We start from the raw sequence: 26,469 nt of genomic DNA on the forward strand, positions 1-26,469 counted from the left end.
ACAAAGTGAAGGTTCTGGAATGGCCATCTAAATCTCCTAATCTCAATATCATTCAGCCACTCTGAGTAGATCTCAAGCGCACAGTTCATGCAAGGCAGCCCAAGAATAACAGGAACTAGAGGCTTTTTGCCAAGAAGAATGGGCAGCTTTACCATCTGAGAAAATAAAGAGCCTCATCCACAACTACCACGAAAGACTTCAAGCTGTCATTGATGTTAGAGGGGGCAATAAACAATATTAACAACTTGGGTATGTGGGGTATTTTGATCAGGGTCATTTGGATGTTTTTGGCTGTCATTATGATTTAAAAAGAGAAAACACAGTAGTTTGACAATAAATGGCTTCACCCAACCACTATCCATGAGGGGAAAAAAAGTTGTTGTGTTACCATTCATATTCTCTGAATAAAATGGCAAGAAACAACTGTATCTTTTTTTGAGTATTTCACATGTCCTTTTATCTGATGTCTTGTGCAGTCGATTAGTCTACATTCACCAATTTATTTTTAATAGTTTGGAAGAGAAGACAATGGAGCTGGATGCTGGAGGACCCAGGTGGGCTTACCAACAGCTGATTCAATGACATGAACCTTCCTATTGTGCGCTCACTTTTAGATGCAGAAACTTTTCTCTACAAGGCCGTTTATAATGGAAAAAAATGCCTCATTTTCCAAAGCAAAGGCTATTGTGGAGCGAGGATTGTTGTGAGATGGAAAAGGTGAGGTCAACAAATCTATTTCCTAAGAATTATTCTGGTACAGATGACTCTATGTTGTAAAGAGGGGGATATCAAGACAAATAAGTTGTCAGATATTTGAAGACAAGGTATTTTAACACATTGTGTGCGCAGAGTTTATTGTATACGACATCAGCATGGACTGGGATATGATTTATTATCTGTCACAATACAGATTTTATATGTGTCTGGAAATCCTAAAAATATATGTAAAAAAAAAATACGGACATATGTGTCATACTTGGCAAGATCCACAATTTATATAACCTCTACTCAGGAGAAACAAAAAGTCTGGGACAGCATGGCACCAGAATAAATACAGGAGTAGTAAACTGGATATTCAGTAACTAACGACTATCGTTCTGCATATTATGGCAATTGTTTATCATTGATCAGAAAAAGCTAAAAAATCTCTTTCTCTAATAGGACCCTAAGGCAGAGAGCAAGAGCTAATCAATAGTGGTAAAGAATCTGTAGGTTGTAGTAGATCAGTACAGTTTACAATGTAGAGTTCCCAACTGTACAATGGGACCTCATTGGTGTTGCTGCGGCCCTTGTTTCTGCTCATCAGTGGTAGTCATGGCAAAGGGAGAGTTGTACCCAAATCATGAGGCTTCTTGTCCAATGTTTCCAATGAGTCCGATGCCCATAGAGAATAAATGGAGCCGTCATTCTCTATGAGCGTCGGACTCATCTCTGATGCGCGCGCCGGGCTTTAGACGGTGATATCTCAGCAGCGGGAGCGGCTCCAGGAGCGTGACTTCATGCACCGGGTTAAATATAACAGTCTCTTGCGGGGTGTCAGACGGGCTCTGCTCTGGCACTGGGGTGACAGGTTCCCTGTAAAGGAGCAATAACAATATTATAAGGCGGAGTTGTACTTTAAGCAGTTTTAATTGTTTCCCAAAAGACAACACACAGGGATAAAGTATACAGTAGTTGTAGAAACTCGACAGAGATCGCAACAGAGGACTAAGGGAACGACACGATTAATCACAGAGGCTTACCGCTAAATTGTGCAGCTCTCTCTTACACTTGACTGTGAACATTAGTAAATTTAGTATGCCTCTACTGCTAAAAGTGGCAGTTTGGGAGCGACTGCCATACATTGGCTGGAATTCTGCAAACCTAAAACAGCAAGAGGCTAGTTAAAAGAGAAAAAATGTCCAATTTTAATATGTATAATTCAGGAAAGAAAAGTATTTCTGGGCAGAGCGTGCTGTAACGCTCGCTATCCATTTTTCCAATGTTTTAAGGCACTTTGGCTGTTTTGTCCCAATCTGGGACCTGTTTAGGTTTGTTAACCACAGAGAGCTGCAATAATGAATTGTGAATCCTTTTGTTGGTGTAGCCGTTTAAAGATCATAACCGAGATCATAACACATTAAGCCGCATAAAGGAATTAAACGTTGGATTCGCTGTCGAGAATTTCTTTTCAGAGGGAAGGGCGCAGAATAGCATGGAGTGCCGGAGAGGATTTCGGGGCTGATGTTTGACTGTCATTGACTTACACTTCTGGAGTCACTTAGTCTGTAAGCAAATCATAATTCATAGCAAACATTGGGACAAGCCCAAGATAGAATATGGGTCGTGTTTTATTGAAAACTGATCTCTTAAAAGCTGTTGTCAAACATAAAAAAATACATAATCACAGGGTTTCAGCCGAGCATAATAAAGCTTTTCATGTCTGGACTCAATTAAAGCCGTATCAACCACATATTCTACAGCTCACATTTAACTGTTTTTTAACCAGAGAAGAAAAAAAAGAGCATGCTTATAGTCGGTGTGGGATTAATGTATGTTGGGTCCACCACAGGAAGGAATTCTAAGGACCCACCCTTCATCTATACAAAACAGGTGCTACTTGTGATTGTCTTATAAATGTTCTTGTAATCATTAAACACAGGACATATAATTGATAACGTCTATGGGCCCTCTTACACTGGCCAACATTGCCCCAATAATGAGACTCGATCGGTGAGATTGACGTTTGTTTGCAGAGATCCCATTCATAATTTGGATCAGGTCATTTATAATAGGCGATGGTGACAGATCCCCACTCCCCGATCCCTGTACAATTACTTCTTCCCAGGTCACAGAGCATGCCTAGAAAATTTTCCCATTTAAGTCAATAGTCTTCTCCAGTCTATTGTTCCTACTGTATGTCCATGGGGCTTTCAGTTAAGCATATTCCTAAATTCTGTTAAAAGAAGTTCAGGCCCAGTTGCTTCTTACCCATTTTTCTGGCCTGATATTTTATGTCATGTTATAAAATTTGTGGAAAAACTAATAAAAATATATTAAAAAAAAAAAAAAAAGAAGTTCAGGCAAGATGGGCACTTTTATAGTAATAGTAAGTAAAAATTACATTAGAAAAAAATAACGTACTAGTAGTTTTAAGAAAAAATTAGGTGATATGTTCACTTTCAAATGTCCTGCAAATTAAAGGGGTTGTCCAGCGTGGGGGCTATTTTTTCATATGGCTGGGGAGGAGGTGGCTGAAAGAAAAGACGTCCACTCCCCTCCCCGGTCCCGCCTCCTTCACTAAGTGGCTGAGCGGACCTGAGACATCACGTCTCAGGCCCGCGTCAGACACCCGGAAGCGCCCGGGAACCGGGCACCGGAGCGACGTGATGCGGGACCTGCCGCTGGAACCGAGGAGGGGAGTGGACGTCTTTTCTTTCAGCCACCTCCTCCCCGGCCATATGAAAAAATAGCCCCCACGCTGGACAACCCCTTTAAGATATTGGGGGGGGGGGGGACACAAAGGCGCTGTATGTGCCATACCCCATATTTATCAGATTAGGTTATCATAGCTCTCCGCTCACCTGGGTGGGTCGTGTTGATAATACATCGGGATGCTCTTCTCCACCACCTGAGGTATCATTGGGAGATCAGAATTCTATAGTAGTAGAATACCTGCAAGAACAAAATAGTCATTCCAAGTGATTCTGAGCTTAGCCTGTACGGTTCCAGTGTGCAAGATTAATAAAGGACAAAGGCTTTATATCAGCAGGGTACTGGTAACCCAAAAGAACTATCTCCCCTGTAAGAACATATTGCAGATTACAGGAAGCATAATAAGGTAAGTATCCATGTGCACTATTGGTATCTACTGTATATCCATTGAAATTAAAGGAGAAGTCCGGTGAAAATGTTTATTAAAGGGAACCTGTCACCCCCCGTGCCGGGGTGACAGGCTCCCGACCCCCGTTAGAGCCCCATATACTTACCTAATCCCGCCGGGTCCCGCTTCTGGAGGTGGTCGGGTGATGAAGATCTCAGCCGCTGCAGCCCGGCGCGCGCGCTGAGAGATGAGTCCAACACCCATAGAGAATGACAGGAGAGTCCAGCGCTCCGTCATTCTCTATGAGCGTTGGACTCATCTCTCAGCGCGCGCGCCGGGCTGCAGCGGCTGAGATCTCCGTCACCCGACCACCTCCAGAAGCGGGACCCGGCGGGATTAGGTAAGTATATGGGGCTCTAATGGGGGGTCGGGAGCCTGTCACCCTGGCACGGGGGGTGACAGGTTCCCTTTAAAGTATTGTAATTCCCCCCAAAAGTTATACAAATCACCAATTTACACTTATTACGGGAAATGCTTATAAAGTGCTTTTTCCTCTACATTTACTACTGCATCAAGGCTTCACTTCCTGGATAAAATGGTGATGTCACGACCCGACTCCTAGAGCTGTGCGAGCTGTGGCTGCTGGAGAGGATGATGGCAGAGGGATGCTCAGTGTCCCTCCAGTGCCCAGTGTCCCTCAGTGTCCCCCTGCCATCATCCTCTCCAGCAGCCACAGCCCGCACAGCTCTGGGAGTCGGGTCGTGACATCACCATGTTATCCAGGAAGTGAAGCCTTGATGCAGTAGTAAGTGCAGGGAAAAAAGAACTTTATACGCATTTCCCGTAATAAGTGTATATTGGTGATTTGTTTAACTTTTAGGGGGCAATACAATACTTAAATAAAAAATGTGTTGTGCCCGTGTGGTACACTGGGGGTGTGAAAAGGGTAGTACCAGTATCACAGCTATGTCACGGGCCAGAGTGGGTGGTACGCTAGCTTCTTCCCTAGTTCTAACAACCACCTTTACCAAATACAGTTATCCAGTTTTACAGTGTGTTGGCAAAGTACCACTGCTCCTAGCAGGTAGACTAAAGACTTTAGACTTAAGTGAATTTCGGCAAAGTAGTATGTGGTTTGGAAAGATGATATGAGTCCAGTCCAAATAGAAGTAGACTTTGATGGTGAGGACCTGCACAGTTTGGCTGGCTGTGTGTTGAGAGGAGAGAGAAAATCGGACTCACAGGGAATTCTGATGATACTGTCACACAACACAGTGGGGTGTATGCAGAATCACGACCATCGACGTAGAAACTGATCTGTACCAACTGTGACTGAAGGCCTGAAGGAAGATAGAGGAGCCAGGGGGTCTCTAAGCAAGAACGCTATTCTCCAACCCTGTACGAAGTTGTGAAGACACTACAATTGGCCTTGCAGCACAGACTTGCAAATTCCCCCTTGGTGGTTAGCATAGCTTGTATACAGGAACAAAGGAACAAACTCTGAGTGGAACACTGAAACTGGTATGAGCCCTGGCCAGAAGCCAGGCTCCTGAAAGAGGCTCATTCTCTAACTGATTCTGTTTCTGATCCTCACAGAAGAAGACTCTAAAGGAAGAACCCACAGACCTACACCATCCATCCTTTTATGTGCTACATAAGGTTTTCCACTGGCAGAGAGAGGCCTGAGATAATACGAACTCTGGTTGGTTCTAGAAGATAGAGTGATAATTGGAATGTTGTGAGGGAGGTAACCAGACTTACTACTGTATCTCTTAGGCAAGTGGCACTGCAAATCAACATAAACACATAGTTAACTCTTGCATGTTTACCGTCAATGAACAGAACATGGTTAAACTACAATATAAAATTACACAGTCCACCAGATGGGAAAGACCTTAATAAAGTACACTAGTACCAGTGTTCAAATTTAGTAGAATCTGGACAGTAGATCATATGGGGGATTTGATCAGGAAATAAATTTCTTGCAGGCTGGTGCAGAGAATGACCTAGGATGGAAATACAATATTCACTATTACTTTTATACAGAAAACCTTCTCAGAAACAGAGCTGACCTGTGTCATGTTGATGCTAGAAGGATAAACTTATATTATCACCCTGAACACCAAACGTCTTGAATGGCTCCAATAGATGATACAGAACACAAGATAACCCAATCTTTTCTGTATTAGTATATTTACTTGCTCCCAATCACTATGTATTCTTGGATGGTGAATAAGATATGAGACGTAACCACTCATGAGGTCAAGTGATTAGCGGAAATATCTGGAGCGACGCTGTCAAAATAAGCTTCCAATTGCCAAATGTCAAAAAGGCAAGTGTAGCTGAAAAGGAGACATCATTTTTTTTTTTTTTTGCCTGCCCAGATGGTAAAACTACCACATGGTATGAAATGTGAAAGGTTAAGTTCCTATTACTGTATATTATGCTAATTGCTGCACCACCCAGAGGTTCTGGCACATGTTCTCCCACATGCGTCTCTCTGCTGCTTTCTGCAAATCTCTCGGCCGTAACCATTTTACCTCCCTGTTCTACGCATTGATTTTGAGTCTTTTGTTTATGTGTAGTTGACATTTTCCACATCCCTGTACAGTCAATGCACTCGCAATGGCCCACGTCCCTTAAGGATCCATCGGGAGGGATATGATAAATGAGACGAGAGCGCGAGTTAAAAATTGTAAGACTTCCCGATGACTCCTCAACTTTTCGCTTTGCTCACTTACTGTACATGAAGGTGATGGTAATGACAGTTAATTAACGTGTTGACTTGTGTTGAACGTCTCTTAAAAGCCCTGCTTGACTCTAGGATGTGTGCCAACATTCGGCAGAACTTTGCTTCTTCGCTAAAACGTATGCTGATTGAACTGTGGAAACTTTTTAGAAAAATGACAGCGTCGTAAATTATTGGGCACAAAGAAATGATTAGTAATAGGGAGAGATAATGATTCACTGAAAGTGCTGGTTAGAAAACGTTATACGAAAATGAACCTGGATGTAAGGCAGATTTCATTTTTTACAATTGAGTAATATTGACTCAAGGCCACCTGTCACTGTCGTAAATTGGTGATGGGGCATTTAAAGGGTTATTTCCACCTCATGTCATTCTTAAACTAGTAGGATAACTCGTCAAGTTAATTTTTTTTGCAAATACCTTCATTTAGAAAACTTGCAACTTTCTCCTCATATGCTGATCTTTCCCTCCCATTATTAGCAGCTTGTTGCCTAGGATACCGAACACCACTCTGCTCTAAAAGTAGTTGTAGTATACATATTTATCTATACATGTATGTATCTTTATACATCTACACTACATCTATATCTCAGTCCGACCAATGCTTTTAGAGCAGAGTGGTTGTCGGTGACCTAAACAACAAGCTGTCTACTATATTACCTTAGATAAGAATATCCCTTTAAAGTAGTCTAACATGTTCCAAACTTTAACATGTCCTTAATAGAAAAGTTTTACCATACTGGATTACTACCATATTTTTTTTTAATTCTCGGTTTTCCCATACCTTACGATTTTTTAAACTGGTGTAGGTCCACCAATAAGATGAGCTGAATAATTTTTTAATTTTTTAATTACAAAAAATCCATGGATTAAAAGTAGTACACATAACTTGTAATATTATATTTCTTAATCCATGCCCTTCTATGTTCAAAACATATTCACATTACAACTTCATGTGGCAGAGAGGTCCATAGTTTTACTGCCCTTACAGTAAAGAATCTGAATCTGTGCTGAATCTGATGCCCCCTTGTCATTACAGGCTTGGGTGTGAAGATTAAAAAGCGTATATATGAGAGAAAAAAAGAAGAAAAGAAGAGAGATACAGCTCACCAGTAGTTGTTTCTCTGCAGCAAAACAAATGGCATAAGAAGGGTGCTCGAGCTTCAGGGCGTTGGTCATGCGCCTTATGCAAGACTTTAGCAGAAGAGGAAGGTGTGTGAAGTCGGCACTCCAGGAAGTAAACTATTAAAATATAACTTTTATTCGTGCATATTAAAAACTGATGGTGTGCATAGCAGGACCTACGCGTTTTGCGCTACTGCGCTTAATCATGGTCTAAGGGTAAGTGAATATCGAGACGAATGAAAACAGGCGACCAACCAATGAAAGGAAGTTACGTTCTAAATCATGTGCCAGAATAGCACAGGTGCTATGAGTTCATTAACCCCTACTGGTGCAACAATTGTGATAATGGACAGAGGGGGTAAAAAACAATGCACAAAATTATATACTAGTATAAGCCCAAATGGCACACTGAGATCATATCAAAATATAAATTATATGTTATATAAATACTAGTATTGTAAAAAGAAATAATAATCATTAATAATGGAAAAGTAGATCATTTTTATAATTTAACCCTTTAGGGTACCTGGTGTCCAAACGAAATATCATTTCGGCTTCTTTATGTAAAACCTGTTTATGCCAGTCACCCCCTCTTGATGGTTTTTTAACTTTTATGATGGTATACACACAGAGGGAGCTGACATTTCCTCCATGTATTTCAATGAAGTGCCTGGCTGCTCCCGACACATTGGCTTTATTTAGCTTTCTAATGCTGGCAAGATGTTCCACAATACGTTGTTTAAGCTTCCTGATGGTACAGCCTACATAGAGCAGATGACAACAGGTACATTCAATAATGTAAATTACGTGGTCACTGTTGCAGTTCAAAAACTCGTCTATCTTGTAAGTTCTATTTTGATCATTATCGAAAAAAACTTTTTTCTGGACAATGAACTTGTAACTCGGACAACGGGTGTCCCCGCATTTGAAACAACCCGTAACTCTGTGATCAGTCTGGGCGGTTTCAGAATGCAACATGCTTGGTGACAAAAGGTCACCTAGGGATTTCCCCCTACGGGACACACATCTGAAACCTAGTTCTAAAATTTCAGATAATACCGCGTCTTGTCTGAGAATGGGAAGATTTTTCTTCACAATTTCTATGATTTGTTTTTATTGGGGTGAGTAAGCTGTTGAAAAAGTGATGGGGTTAGATCTATGTTCACACTGCACCCTTGGTTTATTAGAGCCTGATAGTAATAAGTCTTGACTTTTTGTAGATACAATGTTACGGGCTCTCCTGATGGTGTTTTTCTTGTAACCCTTTCTTGTAACCGCTATTCAACCGTAACGATGCGCGGTGGGGGAACAATGATTTTAGGTCTGGCCCTAAATGAACGATCAGCCGATGACACGATCATCGGCTGATCGTTCACTCTATTTCACCGAACAATAATCGGCCGAATCGGGCCAAATGGGACCGATCCGGTCGATTATCGTTACTGTGGAATAGGGCCCTTAGTATTCATTAGGGGCATGGTAAGAGGAGCAGATAGGTGGATGGTAAAGTACCATCCCCAATTATTATTACTAATATTATTTATTTTTAAAGCGCCCTTGATTCCAGAGCGCTATACACGTGATAGGGGCGAAAAACCGGAACATTGCAAGATCAAAAACATATTACATAGGTAAATGGCCGACTGGTACATGACGATGGAGGACCCTGCCCACGAGGGCTTATAATTTATAAGGTAAGAGGAGAGAGACAGAAGGTAAAAGGTAGGCAGTCAAAGTGTGGTGCAGAATTATTACAGGTTGTAGCTTAGTTTAAAGTGACTCTGTACCCACAATCTGACCCCCCAAACCACTTGTACCTTCGGATAGCTGCTTTTAATCCAAGATCTGTCCTGGGGTCCGTTCGGCAGGTGATGCAGTTATTGTCATAAAAACAACTTTTAATCCGGCAGCGCTGTGTCTAACGGCCGGGGCTTACATTTGTATATGCATTAGGCTGGCACCACCTTTCTGTCCTTTCTCCCCACCCTCCTCATCATTAGGAATGATCCAGGAACATTTACTGCTGTTTGAGCTTTGCACAGGTGCCTTAACGATCCAGCCAATGTTCATTATGCACACAGGTGGGGAATAGGAATCAATCTGCCTGGAGCATTCCTAATGATGAGGAGGGTGGGGAGGAGGGACAGAAAGGTTGTGCCAGCCTAATGTATATACAAATGTAAGCCCCGGCCGTTAGACACAGTGCTGTAGGATTAAAAGTAAATTTATAGCACAATAACTGCATCACCTGCCGAACGGACCCCAGGACAGATCTTGGATTAAAAGCAGCTATCTGAAGGTACAAGCGGTTTGGGGGGGGGGTCAGATTGTGGGTCCAGAGTCGCTTAAAGGAGATGGGTTTTCAGGTTACTTTTGAAGGTCTTTGTTACACTTTGTGTGGATACTTTGTGGAAGCCTATGGCTGGTAGGGGTGTACACAGCAGACAACAGTCACAGTAAGTATATGCAGACTCACGTTTTGTTGCAGCAGCGCTGGATGATGTCCGGCAGGTGAGCAGAGTGTGGTTCAGCAGAGCTGGAGTTGGTAAGCGGCTGTTCCACTAACAGATCTGTAGGAAGATAGCACACAGCAGGAGCGGGTCCTGGGTAGGTGAGCGGCAGCGCCGCTGACAGACAGCAGGCAGGATGTGTAGCACTAGGTAAACCTTGCTGAGGAGTTTAAACAGCAGAGTGATCCCATGTGCAGCAGTAGTAATAATCAGGAGGTCTAGTAGCAGGACTCTGGAATAAGAGGACCGCAGCAATATACAAACAGGAGAGTCTGTAAGCTAGAGGCAGACAGAAGCTAAGTTCTAACTGATACTCAGGCAGGGAGGGGCACAGGTGCACACATTATTATAGCCTCAGAGAGCAGGTAAGATGGCCACTGAAGCTGCGGTGGCCATCTTGCAAAGAGGCAGACATGCCCAAAATCACAGCAAAACATAAAACCAGGACTGGATCCTAACACTACCCCCACCTCAGGAGCGGCCTCCGGACGCCCTCTGGCCAGGCTTTCCGGGCTGTCTTCGGTGGAACTCTGACACCAAACGGGGAGCATTAATATTGTTCACAGGTTCCCAAGAATTTTCTTCGGTTGGATACCCTTCCCACTTGACTAAATATTGTAGCCGGTTCCTATGGATCCTAGAGTCGAGAATTTCTTCCACCACAAATTGTTCCTCACCATCAATCAAAACCGGATCGGGTGGTTGGGCAGAGCGACCCGGGAACGGATTAGGGACAGCAGCCTTCAGTAGAGAGACATGGAATACTGGATGGATCTTCATGGTCTTGGGGAGCTTTAGCCGAACAGCCACTGCATTTATAATGGCACTTATTTTGAATGGACCCACAAACTTCTGTCCGAGCTTTGGAGAGGGTACTCTCAGTTTTAAATTTTTAGTGGAGAGCCAGACAGAATCTCCTACTTTGAACCTGGGTGCTGGTCTACGATACTGATCAGCTGATCTTTTATATCTCTCCTGGGCTGAGGTCAAAGTTTCCTTCAGCACATCCAAGTTTCGCTGAAGAGTTGCCACACGTTCTGCAACTGCTGGCATGGCGACATCAACTGGGAGCCTTGGCAGAATCTTGGGATGGAACCCCAGATTGGCATAGAAGGGTGACATCTTTGTGGAGGCACTCTGGGAGTTGTTGTAAGAGAACTCCGCCAGAGGGAGAAGATCCAGCCAATCATCCTGCAAATGACTGATGAAACAACGCAGGTACTGTTCTAAGGTCTGATTAGTCCGTTCAGTCTGGCCATTTGACTGTGGATGATAAGCAGATGACAAGCAGACCTTGATGTCCAATGCCGAGCAAAATCCTTGCCAGAATCTTGCCATAAATTGGGCTCCTCGGTCTGAAATGACCTCATCGGGGACCCCGTGTAGCCGAAAGACATTTTGAATAATTAACTCCACGGTGTCCTTCGCAGATGGTCCAGAACAGGGTATGAAATGAGCAGCCTTGGTTAATCGGTCAACCACTACTAGAATGGTGTTCATTCCTTTAGAGGTGGGCAATTCGACAATGAAGTCCATAGAGATGGAGCCCCACGGACGAGAAGGCACCGGCAATGGTTGTAGTAGTCCAGTCGGAGCAGACCTGGGTGTCTTACACCTGGCACAGACATCACAGGAGCGGACATAACTCTTAACATCCCCCTGATAGCCAGGCCACCAGAAGAATCGCGAAACAAACTCCTGAGTCTTCTGTACCCCTTTATGACCTGCCACCTTTGAGTCATGCATCAGTTTCAGCACTCTTAATCTAGCAGTCTTAGGCACGTAAAGGCATTGGCCATGGAACCACACTCCATTTTTGAAAGTTAAGTGCACGTCATCAGCTGGCCGTGACAAAAGAGGGTCATTGGCATAGGCTTCCTTAAAGATATTGATTAGGTCTTGATTCTGTATCACTCCTACCACATTAGCATCTGGTATTATGGTCTTAGATGATGGTGTAGAATCTAATTCAGTAGAGAACATCCGGGAAAGAGCATCAGCTTTGCTGTTACGCGAACCTGGTCGGTAGGAGATGATGAAATTGAATTGGTTTAGGAATAGGCTCCAGCGAACTTGTCGGGGAGAAAGACATCTTGCCGATCGAACAAATTCTAAATTACGGTGATCAGTGAGTACAACAATTTGCTGAGAAGCTCCCTGCAAGTGATGCCTCCATTCCTTGAACGCAGAGATGATCGCCAATAGTTCCTTGTTTCCAACATCATAGTTCCTCTCAGCAGATGATAACTTTCGAGAGAAGAATGCGCAGGGGTGCAACAGACCTTTTTCTCCTGTTCTCTGGGATAAGACAGCCCCCACGGCACAATCTGAGGCGTCCACCTCAATTATGAATGCCAACTCTGGATCAGGATGTATTAATACTGGGGCAGTTGTGAATTTTGATTTAAGACGGGTGAAAGCCTCCTGGGCCTGAGGTGTCCAATGAAATACTGTCCCCTTCTTGGTAAGTTGGGTGATAGGACTGACGATCTCTGAAAAGTGCTTGATGAAGCGCCGATAAAAGTTGGCAAAGCCTATAAAACGTTGTACCTCCCGGATGTTTTTTGGGACTGGCCAATCAATAATTGCTTGGATCTTGCTTGTATCCATATGCAACCCTTGTGGCGAGATGACATAGCCCAGAAACTGGATCTCAGTCTGGTGGAACTCACATTTTTCGAGTTTGATGTAAAGATGGTTTACTCGAAGACGGTCCAGAACAGTTCTCACATGTTCCTGATGCTCTTGCAGGGAATTGGAGAAGATAAGTATATCATCTAGGTAGACCACCATGAACTGATCCAAGAGATCCCGGAAGATGTCATTAGCCAGGTGCTGGAAAGTAGCTGGGGCATTGCAAAGCCCAAATGGCATCACGAGGTACTCAAAATGTCCATAGCGACACCGAAAGGCAGTCTTCCACTCGTCTCCAGGTCTAATCCGCACCAAATTGTAAGCTCCACGGAGATCTAATTTGGAGAAAATTTTGGCATGGCGAACTCTTTCCAGAAGTTCAGGAATCAGAGGAAGCGGATAGCGATTTCGGACTGTAACTTTATTCAGCTCCCGATAATCAATGCAGGGTCTAAGAGACCCATCTTTCTTTTTTACAAAGAAAATCGGAGCGCCCGCAGGGGATGAAGAAGGACGGATAAATCCCTTCGCCAGGTTCTCCTCAATGTACTCCTTGAGGGCCTTTAACTCTGGTCCGGCTAGGGGATAGATGTGACCAAAGGGTATCGCTGCACCGGGCAAAAGCTCAATCGGACAGTCATATGGCCGGTGTGGAGGAAGCTTATCCGCATTTTTCTTGTCGCATACATCCAAGAAGTCATGATAGACTGATGGAAAATTGTTAGAGATACTTTCAGGACCGGATTTGGCTAGGCAAATGGCTGAGGTTTTACTTGCTGGGAAGCGTATCTCCCTAGTTTCCCAATTGATAACTGGGTTCTGCTTCCTCAACCATGGGAGGCCTAAGATGATTGGAAAATGAGGAGAGGAGATGAGCATGAAAGAGAGTGTCTCTTGATGGTCGGGTGGCATGGAGACCCTCACGGGTTTAGTTTCCCGATCTATCGGCCCCGAGGTCAGGGGGGAACCATCCACGGTCTCCATAAGCACAGGTGAAGCTTTTAGTTGTGTAGCGATACCATGTTCTTTAGCAAAGGCAAGATCCATGAAGTTGCCACTGGCTCCGGAATCCACCATAGCTGAGGTGGGGACCCAGCAAGTGCTGGTCCAAATCTGAATAGGCAGGAAGCAGTGGGTCTCTTTCTTCTTCTTTTCAAGGTGTGGGGCCACAGAAGACAGGGTCTGAATTACTGCATTCAACTGCTGTGATGCTTCTGAGAGCTCTGATTCAGAGTCAGACAGGTCACCTTCGGCCACGGCTGCAGCTGTTCTGCGAGGCCGATTAGGGCAATTTATAAGAAAGTGGCCAGACTCTCCACAATAAAGACATAAACCTTCCCGCAGCCTGCGCTCTCTGCGAGCATTACTCTCTGATCTCTGTACTGCATCTAATTGCATCGGCTCGATCTCCTGTGGGGATCTATTGGAAGGTTCCCTGGGATATGCAGATGGGGAAGCTGATGGACTGTCCCTTCGATTCAGTGCTGCCCACTTCTCTTGTCTCCGTTCAGATAAGCGGATATCTATTCGAATGCAATGATGCACAAAATCTCCAAATTCTGAGGGAGCCTCACTGCGGGCCAGCTCATCCTTGATGGCGCTAGATAATCCCTTTCTAAACAGAGGGAGTTGTGCCTCAGAATTCCAAGCTGTATCAATGGCCCATCTCTTAAATTCCATGGCGTATTCCGTGACGGAACGTCGGCCCTGTCGGAGTGCCAATAAGTTGGTCTCTGCGGTGATGCGACGATTTGGATCATCAAACATTAGTCTCATGCCAGCAAGGAACTGAGTCAGACTGTTCAAACAGGGATCACCGGTCTCAATTAGCGGATTCGCCCATGCTAGCGCCTTGTGTGTCAAAAGCATGATGATACAGAGTACTTTGGCGCGATCATTCGGAAATTGTCTGGCGTGTGCATCAAAGTATAGCTGACACTGATTTACAAAGCCACGGAACTTGTCACGATCTCCACCAAACCTGAACGGTGGCAATTTCGGAGGACCCAGTACTGCAGCAGGGTGAGCTGGCATCTGCGCCTCAACAGAGGTGGTCCGAGCGCGCAAATCCTGGATTGCTATGTTAAGTTCATGCGCATTTTCATTTGCTTGTGTCTCCAGAGCAATTATTTTAGTCTTTAGCGACTGCACTTCAGTATGTATAGAAGATGTGATTTGATGAAGTCTCTTAATACGGGCTTCCAAATCCCCAGACCCAGCGGCCTCCATCTTGTGGGCCTGAGTATCCTGTTACACTTTGTGTGGATACTTTGTGGAAGCCTATGGCTGGTAGGGGTGTACACAGCAGACAACAGTCACAGTAAGTATATGCAGACTCACGTTTTGTTGCAGCAGCGCTGGATGATGTCCGGCAGGTGAGCAGAGTGTGGTTCAGCAGAGCTGGAGTTGGTAAGCGGCTGTTCCACTAACAGATCTGTAGGAAGATAGCACACAGCAGGAGCGGGTCCTGGGTAGGTGAGCGGCAGCGCCGCTGACAGACAGCAGGCAGGATGTGTAGCACTAGGTAAACCTTGCTGAGGAGTTTAAACAGCAGAGTGATCCCATGTGCAGCAGTAGTAATAATCAGGAGGTCTAGTAGCAGGACTCTGGAATAAGAGGACCGCAGCAATATACAAACAGGAGAGTCTGTAAGCTAGAGGCAGACAGAAGCTAAGTTCTAACTGATACTCAGGCAGGGAGGGGCACAGGTGCACACATTATTATAGCCTCAGAGAGCAGGTAAGATGGCCACTGAAGCTGCGGTGGCCATCTTGCAAAGAGGCAGACATGCCCAAAATCACAGCAAAACATAAAACCAGGACTGGATCCTAACAGTCTTGATGGTGGTTGAGAGCTGGATGTGTCGGGGTAGTGAGTTCCAGAGTATGGGGGAGACTCGGGCAAAGTCTTGGAGGCGGTTGTGTGACGTAAGAACAAGGGGGGAGCACAAAAGGAGGTTGTTGGAGGATCAAATGGTGCAAGAGGGAGGGTAGCGGGATGAGCTCATTAACATATTAACAAAGTGCCTATTTAATTAAATGAGCGCATCAGAGTGCCATAATTAAGGAATTATGTGCCTCTGTATAATGTCTCTTTTAGCAGGTAAGGATGTCCTTTTATCTCATTACTACATAGCGCCTAAAAGTAGGGAAACATGGCGTATTAGCAATAGCAATCACTACCCAGGCTATTTTTTTTTTATTATTTTATTATTATTATTATTTTTTTTTTAAGATTATTACATTTTACATAGTCTGGATCTACAGTATTAAAACGCTTCTTCTACCATGCACTTGAGAAGAGTACAGAAGATTACACCGATATAACTACCTATTTGGAGAGCTCTGTGAAGACTAATAGTATCTTAAAATTTTGGACCACGGCTCAAACAAAATTAGTTCCTCGAAAACGCAATTGATATTTTCAAATTAACTCAGACCATGACAATAGTTGGCAACATAATAAATAATGACTGAGCTATGTCTTGGGAGCCAAAGAAAAAGAAATGAATAATTGTCATTATTAAAAATGGAAAAACAATCAATAGCAAGGACATGAAAAAAATGGGAAACTCTAATGCTTAATCAATACCAAGCTTAACCGATTACTCCGACCTCATGCAAACAATTTCATGATATGAAGGGAAAATAAATCTTACAGTAAATTCACCCTGTAATATATTCAGTATATAAGACTAGTCTATAAGGACATACCTGACCTATATATTTCTTTAGTTTCATATGAAAACACATGGAGGCTTTTTTCTAAGAAATCTGACAAAATTGGGACATGCTCTATTTGATGTTCTAATATGGTGCTGTACTGGATGGTGGCACACAAAAGCCACGGGCTGCCTTAAAGTGGTTGTCAGTGGACTTTTTTTTTCTTTTTTTTACATAGGGCTGGGGTTGCTTCATAATTCGCACATGATAAATAAATCTATATCATAAAAATGAAAGTCTGTCTGTCTGTCTGTCCCGTATAGAATTCCAAACGCCTGAACCGTTTGACCCCAAATTTGGCACACAGATACATTGGGTGCCCGGAAGGTTACAGCGAAGGTCCCGTCCCCGCCAGATGTACAGGAGGGGAGGGGGAGGGGGGAGAGCGCCCCATAGAGATGAATGGGAAAATCTCCACACTGCACACACAGGTGATATAATTAGCCCTGCAGCTGAAACGGCAGTTGGGAGCCTTAGCAACCAATAGGATTACTGCTTTCATTTTCACAGGGAGCTGGAATCTGATTGGTTGCTAGCGCGGCTGCCTCACAACATCCACAGAAATAAATACAGTAAGGGTCTTTACACCTACCGGATCAGCAGCCGATTTCACGCTGCAAAGTCGCTGCGAAATCCACTGCTGATCCAGTGTCAATCAATCCTATGACACTAGATACTCACAGCGAGATTGACATCCCGCTGCGAGTATGTAAGTTAACCCCCTCGGTGGCCAGAGAGTAACTTACACTGACAGAGGCAATCATCATCCCCCCAGCACAGACCGCTGTTAGATGGTGCAGGCTCCCCTCCAGTGTGTTCAGCGCTGTGCTGCTGCTGCTGCCGGGCACGGCTCTCTCCTCACGGCTGTGGACGCAGCATACACCGCTCCAGCTTGCTTCGTGGGGGACGTCGAGAGCCATGAGGAGAGAGCCGTGCCCGGCATCAGCAGCACAGCGCTGAACACACTGGAGGGGAGCCTAGGGTTGAATGACACTGGATCCGCAGCGGATTTGGCTGCAAATTCACAGTGTGAAATCCGCTGCGGATCTGGTAGGTGTGAAGGCACCCTAACAGTGTACGGTGTATATACTGTGTATACAGTAAGGGACTTACCTGCCGGGTGGTGGTGTTGGGGAATGTATACAGTAAGGAGGTGTTAGGGAATGTATACAGCATGGGGGCTACCTGGGGAGGGGGGGTGTATACAGCATGGGGGCTTCCTGCAGAGGGCAGTTTGTACAGCATGGGGGCTATCTGAAGGGGGGAGTGTATACAGTATGGGGGCTACCTGCAAGAAGGGAGGAGTGTATACAGTATGGGGATTACCTGCAAGGGGGGTGTAGAGTATGGGGGCTACCTGCAAGTGGGGGGAGTGTATAGAGTATGGGGGCTACCCACAGGGGTGGGGGTTGTATACAGTATGGGGGCTACCAGCAGGGGGGAGTGTATACAATATGTAGGCTACCTGCAGGGAGGGAGTGTATACAGTATAGGAGTACCTGCAGGGGGGGTAGTGTATACAGTACGGGGGCTACCTGCAGGGGGGGGGAGTGTATACAGTATTAGAAACTTTGAAACCTCTTCTGTATTGTCCTCACCAAGAATGAAAGGTAGTGCCTAAGAGGGCCAAATTATGATGATGCAGGATTGTGTATGCACTTATTATTATAATCTGCAGGTTTCTGCACACACACCTTACTTATGGTCTGCAGTCGGCGGGGGGACCCCCAAAGTACACACTTCAGGTATACAGGACCCCAGAACTATACACTACAGGTATACAGGACCTCCACCAACTATACACTACAGATATACAGGAACTCCACTAACAATATCAATGTTGTATATAACCAGGCTCAGCATAACACTACCAATGTTGTACATAACCAGGCTGTATACTGTATAACACTGCCAATGTTGCATATAACCAGGCTGTATATTACACTGCCAATGTTGCATATAACCAGGCTGTATATAACACTGACAATCTTTGTATATAACCAGGCTCTATATAAAACTGCCAATGTTGTATATAACCAAGCTCTGTATACAGTCTGATTACATGACATCTCAGTTTGGCTATTAGGTATTTAGGATATTTAAAGTTTTTAGTTTATTTCTAATGTGCGTAAGCTACAATTTACATAAACAGTGCAGAATTGTCGGGGTATATAGCTTATAAAGGGGTATATAGGGCTCCTGGCGATTTCCACTTAAACAAAAAAAACAAGGGCATAGATTTGCCTCCTGGGCGACCTTGGAACAAATCTAATTAACACACTGACACTTTATACCCGGGCATCGCCGGGTACATTTTCTAGTCTAAAATAAAAATAGCTAACAGAAAACAAACCCAGACTAAAAATTAAAAAATTGTGCATCCAGCAGAATCTGGTGAAAAATAGAGCCAACTCATTGCTAAATTTTACGCAGATTTTTATCTCAATATTAGCCAAAAAAAAGACCCCTATAGACTCGCTAATCCCCCATGTGCTGCTCTGTTTTGATAACCTATTGCCCTTGGTTACAGCCCACCTTTGGGTATCCACTAATTGGTTCACTCCTACTGTTGATTTGAGTTGCAGTCTCCTGATCTGTCCCATTAGTACTGGAAGTTGGTTTTTACTTCACATGTAAGCAAGGAGGATTGTGGGAAAGTGTCTGCACTGCTGCATGACTACAACATGGTCACAGTTTAGGAAACCAGGAAGTGACCAAATACAAAGGTGGGTATCCCCTTTAAATAGATTGGCATGACAGGACATTAGCTGGGGAAAAAAAACTTTAGTATACTAGCCCTTTAAGGTTGCTAGGAGCCCTGGAGCAGTTTACTCATGTATAGGAGAGCAGTAAGTTTTTTTTCTCATACTTACCAGTTCAGGATGTCTAAAATCATCTTCTCTATGTCCTCTCTGACAATGCACTGCTCCCTCTTCCCCCTGAAGACACATGACATGTAATCCCCTCTCTGGGGTCGGGTTAGCTGTCTATTGACTTGGTAACCCGGACCCCAGGAGACATCATCTGCACCTGTTAACTGCTAGTGAATGTAAAAGTACTACTACCATAGACTTACATGTGTCCCTGAGCCTAGGTTTCTGTAATGTGAAAAGTTTTAGTTCTCTCTCTGCTTGCTGTCAGTGGAACTAGAATGTTTCTATTCACAGTCAGCAAGCAGAGATCTAAACCTACTCTACAACCTCCACCCCCCAGTAAACAGATGCCCATTATGCAGCACATAGCTACACCATGCTTACATAAGCTCTGCTACACTATGCACACATTAGATCATCAGCTAGTCTGGAATACATACTGCTGTGATGGAAAATCAGTGAAAAAAACAGTCCTGTGTTTACTGTGCATTAGTAATGACAGCAGTGGGCAGGAAAGAAAGCTAAGGGGGTGAGTGCACAAATGGACCAATCAGGGAGATGCATGATAGGAAATGTAATTTTCTGGCCGGCGCCATCTTGGATACAGATCGGCTTTTAGGAATACTTGTACCTCAAGAATGGATAGGAGATGGCTCAAAATACTCAGGGGGTCGTGGTGAGTCAGACCAACTAGGTGTGGGAGAATTTCATTTTGTAGCTCTTAGGTGGATAATCCCTTTTAACTAGGGATGGTCTGAACCGAGTTCGGTTCCGGTTTGTACGAACCCGAACCCTCGGTAATGATTCCCACTGTCTGCCCGCTCCGTGGAGCGGGCGGATCCAGCGGGAGGACCGCCTGGAAAACTGGGATACAGCCATAGCCATAGGCTGTATCCCAGTTTTCCAGGCGTTACTCCCGCTGGACAGCGGGAATCTGCTGCCGAGCGTTCGGGTTTGTATGGCAGGTTCGGACCATCCCTACTTTTAACTATTATTTAACATAAACTAAACAATTCTAAGTAAAATCGTTAAATGCAAAAATTTTAAAAACAACAAATAATACTACTTAAATACAATTTTAATAACGAAAGTATGCTAGAAAAAAAATCCAGCTGCATGGAAACATGCCTAAAGCTAATAATATGTTATAGAATAAACAACACAGAGAATCGCAGCTGAGGAGGAATGACGTGGTGACATCATTCTGATCCACACTGGATTTCCCCAAATGCTAACCCACGTCTTTGTAAAAGATAAAATACATCTAATACATCAAAACAGCGGCCCTTGCTGCTCAACCCCTGATCAGGACACAGGGAACCCCTGAGTTCCTGGGAACCCTGGTTGGGAAACACTGGTCTAGCACAACAGGGTTGGGAAAGGAACATCTGTATGAGTTTTGCTAAGCAGTGGGAATGTGACCTTTCTCATAGATTTTGCACGATACAGTCTCGTTCTGTGCCATCCCTTCTAAAGTCTTTATTCATATCACATGGATATATTACGTAAATTTAAATAAAGGTACAACAATAGCTGCCATTGACTGACATCATCGGCTGGCACATCATTCACCTCCTTGTGTCCAAGTGCTTGACCTGACTTTCTTTCCAGGCCACGTTGTGTTACTGTGGAAAACTGCCTAGCCATATGACATCACTAGTTGGATGAATGCCTGAGAAAACTGATGACCGGTTTGTTCTGTGTTTAAGGAATTGTTGTCTGGCTCCGATACTTTTCTGGCTTCAGCACCCAGCTTTATATTCTGGTTCTGAACTCTTGGACGTCCTTTGGGTTTAGCACAAATCTGTTATCTGGTTATAAAGCTTTTACACCTCCGCTTTGCTACTGCCTACTGAGTGCAGCTGGTGTAACCTCAGCCGTGTCCTCTGTCACAGGGTTGCATCCCACTGGAATATCAGAAACTTCTTGGTGCACACAAGTAAATTTCTTTCTCACAGAAGGCACAATAGCATGTCAGTTAAAGTTACTGTATGTGGTACAACATGCTTGGTGGTTAATACTCTTGAATGCCAGTACTGGTTTAAGCAACACCAGTTAAAGTGACTCTGTACCCACAATCTGACCCCCCCAAAACCACTTGTACTTTCAGATAGCTGCTTTTAATCCAAGATCTGTCCTGGCGTCCGTTCGGCAGGTGATGCAGTTATTGTCATAAAAACAACTTTTAATCTGGCAGCGCTGTGTCTAACGGCCGGGGCTTATATTTGTATATGCATTAGGCTGGCACCACCTCTCTGTCCTTTCTCCCCACCCTCCTCATCATTAGGAATGCTCCAGGCAGATTGCTTCCTATTCCCCACCTGTGGCAGCCCGGCACATGGGCTGGATCGTTAATACACCTGTGCAAAGCTCAAACAGCAGTAAATGTTCCTAGATCATTCCTAATAATGAGGAGGGTGGGGAGGAAGGACAGAGAGGTTGTGCCAGCCTAATGCATATACAAATATAAGCCCCGGCCGTTAGACACAGACTGCTAGGTTAGAAGTTGTTTTTATGACAATAACTGCATCCCCTGCCGAACGGACCCCAGGACAGATCTTGGATTAAAAGCAGCTATTTGAAGGTACAAGTGGTTTGGGGGGGACATATTGTGGGTACAGAGTCACTTTAAATTATCTTATTCTCTCCAAATTTACAGTTCAAATGCAGTGTCCCACTGTGTACCCTGTGTGGCCTGTTGGTTGGTTGCAGTTAAAGTGGTACATTGTCTTATATGCTTTTGCACTTTGTATAGCCATCGTGAAGTTTTGCACTGCTATCATGATACAATTACATTTACACTACTCTTGGCTTAAAAGGAGGTGGCTAACCAACTGCACTATACACATTCCCATAAACATAGGTAACATTCTAGAGTGGGGAGATACTCTCTCTCCAAAACCCAGGAACACTCAATTCTAAAGGGTGCTTGCTTTGTCCTAATCCTTTCTTGGAGGAGGAGAGAGAGGAAGTGAGTGAAAAAGAGGATTGCACAGAGAGATTGCAAAAAGAAGTTAGACACGTGCCCCATAGCTTATCTAAGGACCCTCCAGGGTTTCAGACTAGGTCAAGGAACCAAGTGACCTCTTGCTATTTATAACCTACAAAGACCATATGTAAAACATAAAACTTTTATTGCTATATCATACAATATCACAGCCCTATATAAAAAAACATATACCCATCAAAAACAGATGGATGGCAGGTCTATATAACAATACCACCATTTGTGCAATGTATACATATTCCAGGTCCTGTACCAGCGAGCAACATCTCCTAAATACAACATAGCGTATATGTTATCCATATAACAATCAGCCCAACAAACAGCCCATAAGTAACTGGTGACATGTTAAGACCGCAGATACTGTATCTACCGCACCCTGTAGGGTTATTTCATTCTCCATTGCCTGACTGTTTGACCTGCTTTTCTGCATTACAACACCAAGGGCACACCATTAGACCGTACACAAGTCATCAGGATGTGTCCTTGGGTCCCATTACCATCTACACCATTTGTGAAGCCCTCTTTTCACTATGCCAGCCCTCAGAAGCCATTGTGCTAAAGGGACCATAACAGCGACCAGCATAGAAGCACAAGTCCCAGCCAGCCCACAGATGTTCCTTCCCCCTCGATAGTTGACCTCCCACTTGGCTACTGAACACACTATAGCTGGGTACTTTCTGGGTTTCATCAGGCCAGGTCTAGAGAACCAATGTTTTTTAACCCTCAGCAGTTCAGCTCCCTGGTCACCATACACAAGCTTCCGGTCACTTCTCATGACACCTCTGAGACCCCACCACATTCACTGGGCCTTACTATGGCTGCTTCTCTTGACCTGTCCATCTCTTTCTGTCCACTAGCTCACTCTTTGATGACCAGCTCTTCCAAACAAATTAATAGTTCGACCGTTTTGTATTGAATTGACTACTGCAACTAGACCAAAAAATGGCTGAAAAACAGCTGACTGTCTTATAATATTATTCATTTTCATCAAATTTTTTCAAGCACATAGTTGAACTTTTGATTATTTTCGCATCGCAGACTGCCTCCTCACGTGAAATAATGACATTTCGTGACAAAACCCTTTTGCCCGACAGTAAATCTTTAAGGGAACATTGACTCTGTACTCTCATTGACTGTCTTTGACCTGAAACTCATCCCTTCTTTATGTGTAAAACTACAAACATGCTAATCCATGAATTCTACTTTAAAGGGAATCTGTCAGCTGTAATTCATGTTCCAAACTGCTGACACTGGTAGATGGCTGTTAGGACAAGGAGACATGTTGTAACTTTCCTATATACAACTGTGCTTCCAGGGTGTAAAGAAATGGTTTTATTCTCTGGAGTCAAAAAGGCTTTTCCAAGCTCCTGAATAGCTGCAAGCCGGATGCCTCCTTTCTCCCCCTCCCTGCTTTATTGACAACTGGAAGCTGAGCCTAAGCAGGTTTAGGTATGGGAGGGATAGTGAGGAAGTATTACAGCCTGGTGCACTTCAGGAGCTTGTGAAAGCCTCTTTGACTTTTCATACTATATAATAAGAAGTGTCAGCAGTTAAGAATGTGAATTGCATCTGACAGATTCTCTTAACCCCTTAACGACATCGGGCGTAAATGTACGCCCCCGCTCCCTGGTACTTAGCGCAAACGAACGTACATTTAAGCCCGATGTTTCCCCGATCGCTGTGTGTTCACACACAGCGATCGGGGAAGATGGCCTGCTATAATGTATAGCAGGCCATTCCTGCTTGTCGGCACGGGCGGTGATTAACCTCCCCTGTGCCGACGATCGCTGCTATATGCTGATCAATACAGATCAGCATATAGCAGCTTAATTCAGCTTTCCGGGTCATCGGTGACCTGGTGACCCGGAAAGCAATGGAGATTGGTGCTGTCCGAGACAGCACCAATCGCCATTAGTAACCTCCGAAAAGATGGTTCCACCCCCACCATACTGTAAAAAAAACAGTGTTGCCGGGTTCTGCACCCCTCAGCTAGGTAGCTGAGTGGGCAGGACAGGTGTGTATAGTGTAGATGCACTATACTCACCTGATCTAGGCATCCAGAGCGACGATCGGCGGTCCGCAGCGTCCTCGTGTCTTCGGTCGGCGCTTCTTCTGGGTTCGTTCGGGTCTTTGGAAATCCTCGGAAATGTTCGGCTCTTCGGACTTCGGCGGGCTTCGGCGGACTCCGGCAATCTTCTCTCTACTGCCCCTAGCGGCTGATCAGTTAATATTATTCACTGATCAGTTGCTTTGGGTTAAAAAAAAAAAATTCCCAATTTTTTTTTCCGTCTTTTTATGCGCCTTAACGCCGCTGAGCACTGATCAGCATCGCACTTAAGTGCGCCGCTGATCAGCAACTCCTCCTTTTTGGCGTAGGGGCATTTTTTCCCCCTATATCCTACCGCCACTGGCTGCTGATAAGTGCCGCACATAAGTGCAGCATTTATCAGCAGCTCCTTTCTTGGCATAGGTATATTTTTTCTTCCATTTCTTCCATTCTATGCACGGGCGGATTCCGTCGTCCTTCGAAAGAATGAACACGTTCATTCTTTGGACAGAGGTGCAAAGAGGTGCATAGAATGGAGTGTGACACGGGTGGAGACGTACGTCTGCATCAGTCCGCCGGCGGGTGCCAGCTGTGGAATGCACAAAGGGTTATCCTTCGCCATTCCACAGTGTGCACGTACCCTTAGAGTGTATGAAAGAAGGGACTCTCGAATCCAGCCCCCAGATGCCCCCCCCCCATCCTCCAAGTTGGTGGGAAGATCTTCCCACTGCTGGATAAAGGTTACCACCTGTACAGGGATAACTTTTATACCAGCATCCCCCTCTTCCGGTTCCTCACTGCCCGAGCTACTGTAGCTTGCGGCACAATCCGAACATATCAGAAGCAGTAATAAAGCCCTAATATTTAGCAGCCATGGAGTGGACCCAGCGCTTCTGGATATGAAGGACCCCGGATCGCACCAGGACAACATTCTCCAGGTGACGTCACCCACACTGGAAAACAGGAGACCCCAGAAGAAGTGCAGAGTGTGGCGTAATAGGGGGGATCAGGAAGGACACCATTTTTCAGTGTGACGCCTGTCCTGATCACCCCGGCCTCTGCATACTGGATCGCTTCAAGGCGTACCACACGTCATTGGAGTTCTACATTTTCTAAATGCTTCCCCTTATTCCTATTTCAGGGGTCACGTTGAACCAGGGATTATTCTGATCGCCATTATGGAGTCAGGAAGGAATTTTTCCCCTGTGATGAGGCTACTGTCATCTGCCTCACAAGGTTTTTTTTGCCTTTCTCTGGATCAACACAGGTTGAATTTGATGGACTCCTGTCCTTTTCAACCTTAAAAAATAATAATTGGCCTAATACCCCCAAATAAATTAAAATTGTCCCTTTTCCCCAGCTAAATAGGTATGGCCACCATTCCCATTAGAGGATGCCATGATGCAATTACAAAGCCTCTGTGCGGCCAGGACAGAAGAAACCCCCCACAAGTGACCCCATTCTGGAAACTACACCCCATAAGGAATCTAAGAAGGGGGGCAGCGGGGATATGGCCCCCTGGTGACGGGCACATTTGTGCCGTGAAAATTAAAAAAATTGTATTTTTTATTTTCACACCACATGTTCTACATATGTGCCCGTCAGCAGTCGGGTCCATATGCTCTCTGCACCCCTTGTTAGATTCCTTATGGGGTGTAGTTTCCATAATGGGGTCACTTGTGGGGGGTTTCTACTGTCCTGGCAGCACAGGAGCTTTGTAATTGCGACATGGCCTCCATCCTCCATTCCAGCCTCTAAATGGCGCTCTGTCCCTTTGGTGGCTTGCCCTGTGCCCATATGGCACATTATGTCCACATGTGGGGTATTTTTGTACACGTTTTGCGTTCATTTTCTTTTTTAACCCCTTGTGGAAATGAAAAAAATCAAGGCTAGACCAACATTTAGTGTAAAAAAATTTTTAATTTTTTACACTAAATCATTGATCTTGTCTTGATTTTTTCATTTTCACAGGAGGTTAAAAGATAGAAAAAACACAAAAT

The 26,469-nt window shown here is 44.5% G+C and overlaps 1 long non-coding RNA gene across 1 annotated transcript in view; it reads right to left on the reverse strand.

Annotated features, from left to right (window-relative positions):
* Positions 1-459: 459 nt before the first annotated feature.
* The window catches only part of LOC138795023 (uncharacterized), a 68,393-nt gene continuing 42,383 nt past the window's right edge, over positions 460-26,469 (reverse strand). The window contains exons 2-3 of the long non-coding RNA XR_011363554.1: positions 3,564-3,654; positions 460-1,575 (exon numbers count right to left, since the gene is read on the reverse strand). This is a non-coding gene — a long non-coding RNA (uncharacterized lncRNA). The remainder of the gene's footprint in view (positions 1,576-3,563; positions 3,655-26,469) is intronic.

Source organism: Dendropsophus ebraccatus, chromosome 6 (genome assembly GCF_027789765.1).
Source record: "Dendropsophus ebraccatus isolate aDenEbr1 chromosome 6, aDenEbr1.pat, whole genome shotgun sequence".
NCBI lineage: Eukaryota > Metazoa > Chordata > Amphibia > Anura > Hylidae > Dendropsophus > Dendropsophus ebraccatus.